Consider the following 6269-nt stretch of genomic DNA (forward strand, 5'->3'; position numbering starts at 1 on the left):
TCGCCCTTTCGTGTCTCTTCGTTACCCCTTGCCCCCACACTTACCCCGATCGCCATCTCGTGTGTCTCTTCGTTACCCCTTGCCCCCACACTTACCCCGATCGCCATCTCGTGTGTCTCTTCGTTACCCCTTGCCCCCACACTTACCCCGATCGCCATCTCGTGTCTCTTCGTTACCCTTTGCCCCCACACTCACCCCGATCGCCATCTCGTGTGTCTCTTCGTTACCCCTTGCCCCCACACCCGATCGCCCTTTCGTGTGTCTCTTCGTTACCCCTTGCCCCCACACTTACCCCGATCGCCCTTTCGTGTGTCTCTTCGTTACCCCTTGCCCCCACACTTACCCCGATCGCCATCTCGTGTGTCTCTTCGTTACCCCTTGCCCCCACACTCACCCCGATCGCCATCTCGTGTGTCTCTTCGTTACCCCTTGCCCCCACACTTACCCCGATCGCCCTTTCGTGTGTCTCTTCGTTACCCCTTGCCCCCACACTTACCCCGATCGCCCTCTCGTGTCTCATCAAATACCACTGTTCACTCGTCTACCGCGCAATGGCACCTACAGCAGACACCGCACCATCACCACCAGCAGGTCTAAACTAAAACTAAACTACGTGTTTATTTTATTTTACCATGTGAGGCGACACTGCACGATATAATTGTATCTCTTTTCCAGAAGCGATCTGGCCACAAATGATAGCTCAACGAGGCAGTGGCGTATGACGTGGACATCTATGGCAAGCGAATACCCTAAACGTGCGATGTTTATTGTTAATGTGGAGGTGAAAACCCGTGGGACCCAGAGAAAAATCCACACGACCACGGGCAGAACACGCAAACTCTAAGTATACAGCAGCAGGCGTCGTCAGGGTCGTGACTGGACACACGCCCTCCTGTAGACCAGTCGAGGTATTTAACATCTAGCCACCGCGGCGTACAAGTCTATCCAGCAACTCCACCGTTTGAGCTAAACCCATCGCCTCTGCCCTGTCGTACCCCTCGCCTCCTCCACTCACTTCGACTCCACGATCGAAACTCACGAAAAAACACCGCAGGGCAAATGGGCGGATTGGCGAAACACTGGCGCAGCATGACACACTGGTCCTCGTTAAACGGTCTAAACTCAAACTTTGAATCACCAAATCTGTGTATCGGTCTTGAATTGAGTGAGCTGCAGACTACATCAGAAGTCGCCTCACATTGAGCGGCTGCGGTCCCATTGGAGTGTGCGGCGGTGACACCGCGAGCCGAAATATGTTGATGCCACCGTCCGCCAAAAACAATAAATTCCGGAAAAGAATCGAGGAACCGTCCGACCAAGTGTCGGGCACGAGGAGTCAAACGTCGGCCCTGGAACACGGAGCCAGCCAGTGGTCATCAGGGCTGGGAGCTTGCTCCACAGCAATAGACTGTGAAACGTCTTCGTGTTCAGCCGCTCCCACCGCCACTACCACACTCGGCCACTACACCGAGTTATGGTCAGAGCTAGGCTTAGGGTCAGTGCCAGCGTTAGGGTCAGTGACAGCGTTAGGGTCAGTGTTAGAGTTGCGGTCAGTATTTAGTCCGGGTGAGTGGTAGGATGAGTGTTGGGGTGAGTGTCAGGGTGAGTCTAAGGGTGAGTGTAAGGGTGAGTGTAAGGGTGAGTGTCAGGGTGAGTGTGAGGGTGAGTGTCAGGGTGAGTCAGGGTGAGTGTAAGGGCGAGTGTCAGGGTGAGTGTTAGTGCCAGGGTGAGTGTTGGGGTGAGTATCAACGTGAGTGTAAGGGTGAGTGTCAGGGTGAGTTAGGGTGAGTGTTATGGTGAGTCTAAGGGTGTCAGGATGGGTGTCAGGATGAGTGTCAGGATGAGTGTTGGGGTGGGTGTCAGGGTGAGTATCAGGGTGTCAGGGTGAGTGTTAAGGTGTCAGGGTGAGTGTAAGTGTAATAACACGCTGGAGACGGCTTGTAGAATCGGTCCTTTTATTCACTTTCTTTGCAGTTCACAAACACTCCCCGTTGCTGGCAGGCAACGGGGAGTGGGCAGTCACCAGAGACCCACCACCACGTGGCACCCAGAGCCCCACTCGCGAGTGGCCTCTCCCTCTCTTAGTTCTGTGTCTGACCCCGTGTCTCTCCTCTCTCCCCTTATTTAATGCCTGGGTCACGTGGTACACTCCAGCCAATCCTCAATAGCCTGCGCCGAACGTTCCAGATCCCCCATCAACTCCCGGTACCACGCCCCCGACTTGTCTTCCCATTGGCTGAGGCCAAGACCACCGAAACCAATCATCTAGCTGACATCCCGTGATCACGCCGGGGCCATGCTCCCAGGCTCTCCCCCCATTGGCTGTAAAGCGGGACCGGCCAAGCCGATCACCACGTGAATCTGACATAGGCTCTTATTACATAAGGATGAGTATCAGGGTGAGTGTCAGGATGAGTGTTATGGTGAGTCTAAGGATGAGTGTAAGGGTGAGTGTCAGGGTGAGTTAGGGTGAGTGTTAGGGTGAGTGTAAGGGTGAGTGTAAGGGTGAGTGTCAGGGTGAGTGTCGTACTTCACGTGCCCCCCCCACACACGAGCTGAGTGATGACTCCCTGGGGGGCCGGGGGTGCAGGGTGGGGGGTAGACACAGTCAGAGGCTCGTGTCACGCGGTGTCTAATATGGACACGGACATCAGAATGCCGCGTCTCGCGTGGACTCACACCACTGGGACCCGCGTCTCGTGCGGACTCACACCACTGGGACTCACGTCTCGTGTGGACTCACACCACTGGGACCCACGTCTCGTGTGGACTCACACCACTGGGACTCACGTCTTGTGTGGACTCACACCACAGGGACCCGCGTCTCGCGTGGACTCACACCACTGGGACCCGCGTCTCGCGTGTGGACTCACGTCTTGTGTGGACTCACACCACTGGGACCCGCGACTTCAGAGGAAGCGTCCTTGGCGATAGCGTCTGAAAGTTCACCACCACCATTGAATCGGGCGGGCCTGGCTCTGCTGATGAGACACTGATTGTCGAGTCCCGTCCAGAGCGTTGCTTGTGCTCAATTAATCTGGGAGTAATACGCTCCCAGTGTGTGTTGGTGTAGAATATTCCTGTTTGCTGTTGTGTGGACTGATGGATGCATCCTGAAGCGTTCAAATTGCGCTCACGACCATCACTCAAAGGCAAAAATAAAATAAAAAACCCCTTATAGCCTGAACAGACTGTTGGGGCAAGTGCTCTTAGCGAGCACCTATGAAGGCCGGGACGGTACACGAGGGGGTGGGTGGCCAGCACCCCACGCCCGACCGCCTTTGTCTCCAGAGTGGCGATGTTTACACAGTACCAGGTACTCATTTGAAGCTGAGTCGACCTAGGGGAGGCCCAGGACCGGTTCAGATAATCGTTACCGGTGTTGATCGTGAGCAGGAATCGGACTCGGGTCGCCAGGTTCGTAGTGGAGCGCGCTAACCATTACACTACCGCTCCCCACACGCCTGCACACACAGTCCTACACACACGCACACTCCTACACACACAGTCCTACACACAAACACCTACACACAACAATAACCGCCATTCGCCACTAAGTGGCGGTGACGTCACCAGGACGCTTGTGCCAGGCTAGGTGCTCGTTGAGGACTCGTGAAGTGTTGAACGCCCGCTGGCAGGAGGTCAAGGGGCAGACCCAGGTGCCATGGGTCGAGTGACTGAGATGACTGGCTGATGCACCACCTGTGCCCCCTACTGTGCCAACTTGCTGAGCTTTAGCCACCCGGCGCTCCGCTCGTTATTGTGAGGGTCGCTCCTCCGCCCTCCGTTATTGTTGGAGGGCGACTGCCTCCAACTGACCAGCAGCGTCCTTCACGAGCCTCCTTCACAGAGGCCGATCTTGACACCGCTGGTACCAGTCATCGGCAAGTCGACTCAGCTCCACGTCCTCCTGTACCACATCACTCCATCTCTTCTCTAGCCCATGACGCTTCCGTTTAGTCCCCTCGATCCGGTCGAACAAAAGCTGTTTAGGCATGCGGTGGTTGGGCATGCGGGCTACATGACCCAGCCAACGCAGCCTTGCCTGCCGGAGGAGCTCACCGATAGGACTTTTCCAGATCTTTCAAGGATTTGTGAGTTCCTCACACAATCCAGCCTGGTTAAACCCATTGTATATCGTAGGCAGGCCAGCCTAAATGTTTCTAACCAGCGAAGATGCTCCATTACACACACACCTACACACAACAACAACCGCCATTCGCCACTAAGTGGCGGTGACGTCACCACGACGCTTGTGCCAGGCCAAGTGCACCTTGAGGCCACGTGAAGTGTCGAACGCCCGCTGGCAGGAGGTCACAGGGCAGACCCAGCAGGTGCCACGGGTCGACTGACGGAGATGACCGAGATGACTGGCTGATGCACCACCTGTGCCCCCTACTGTACCAACTAGCTGTGCTTTAGTCACCCGGCGCTCCGCTCGTTGTTGTGAGCGTCGCTCCTCCGCCCTCCGTTGTTGTTGGAGGGCGACTGCCTCCAACTGCCCAGTAGCGTCCTTCACGAGCCTCCTCCACTGAGGCCGATCTTGACACCGCTGGTACCAGTCATCGGCAAGTCCACTCAGCTCCACGTCCTCTTGTACCACATCACTCCATCTCTTCTCTAGCCCGTGCCGCGCCCGTTTAGCCCCCTCGATCCGGCCGAACACACCTACACACACCTACACACACACACCTACACATACACCTACACACACCTACACATACACACCTACACACACACCTACACACACACACACCTACACACACACACACACCTACACACACACACACACCTACACACACCAACACGCACACACCTACACACACACCTACACACACACCAACACGCTCTCACTCTCCTTCCTCTCTCCCGCTCCACGCCGACAGCTCACGGCGCGCTCTCGGCGGTTTGCTGCCCCCGCCTCGTTGCACCAATCAGCGTCGCGGAGCCGTCATCAATTAACCCCCCACTCCCCCGCCCCTCCCCACCTGCCTCGCTAATGGGGTCCGCTCGTGTTTGTGCAGGTGTGCGTACGCGCCAGGTGATGGAGAAGCGAGGGGCGGGGCGGTAGGGGGAAGGGCGGTTGAGGGGACGGGTAAAGGGAATATGGGCTTGAGGTTAGTGGGGGAGGGAGTGAGAATGCTGGAATGCGCCGGGGTGGAACGATTTCGATGAATCACCAAGCGGGTGACGTCACCCGCCGCAGTGAGGACATGAGCCCAGCGGGTCTCGCCCCCCCCTCGAGCCTTCGCGTCCCTTCCCCAGCGGGGCGCGAATACCTCGACATGGGGGGGGAGGTGGTGGTGGTGGTGGGTCGCCCTGGTTGCGGTAGCGGGAGGAACATCCAAATGTGCGCGGGGAACGTCAACTCCACGTTGCTGCGGCAACTCGCAGATCGATGCGACACGTGGAGCACATGGCTTGCGGACACGACACCACGTGATGGCGATGATTATGACGATGCACCACGTGAAACCAACGATCTTGTTTTTGTTGTATTTTTGGTTCGGCAAAGGGGTGCGAGTTTTTATGCCAAAATGTATTCTGATGCCCTCCATCATCCAACGAGATTGTCCACGTGTACACCTGTAACATTATTATTATTACTTGACACGCGTGCCGATGTAATAGTCAGGATTGTAATGGCAATGGTCAGGATTGAGATAGGGAGGTAATTGGAAGGGTCATCTGTAGCGCCACCCGCTATGTATGTTGAACTTCTTTCGCACCGTACGTAGCCAACCGTGCTAATCGAAGGTGCGGGGAAAGGACAACAACCTAAACACAAAAAGCAGTTCTAAAGGAATTAGTTTTCAATCGAGATTTTAAAGTGCATCGCTCCAGTGGCTTCCTAATATCGCAAAGAAGAGCGTTCCAGACGGCCGCAGAAGCGCATGACGTAGTGACCGTCTTTGTTCGATGCGAGGGGTAAACACTCTATCACCAGGTAAGGCCAACTTGAGCTATGTAGCTCTTTTCAGAAGTGACCTGGCCACAAATGATAGCTCAAGCAGAAGTGGCTTATCGTGTGGACATTGATAGCAGCCAAATCCTCTAAACGCGTGCTTCTAAAATGTGCAGGAGGACCTGGAGAAAAATCCACGCGACCACGGGAAAAGAGACACCACAAACTCCAAATATCAGCAGCAGGCGTCAGGGTTGGGATTGATCCCACGACCTCCTGTACACCAGGCGAGGTAGTTAACATCTCCTAGCCACCGCGGCCCTCACACTGATGTCTTATTGGTGAAAGTGTCCCCCGTCTGAAA

The sequence above is a fragment of the Lampetra planeri genome, chromosome 31 (assembly GCF_965212315.1).
Source record: "Lampetra planeri chromosome 31, kcLamPlan1.2.h2, whole genome shotgun sequence".
Taxonomy (NCBI): domain Eukaryota; kingdom Metazoa; phylum Chordata; class Hyperoartia; order Petromyzontiformes; family Petromyzontidae; genus Lampetra; species Lampetra planeri.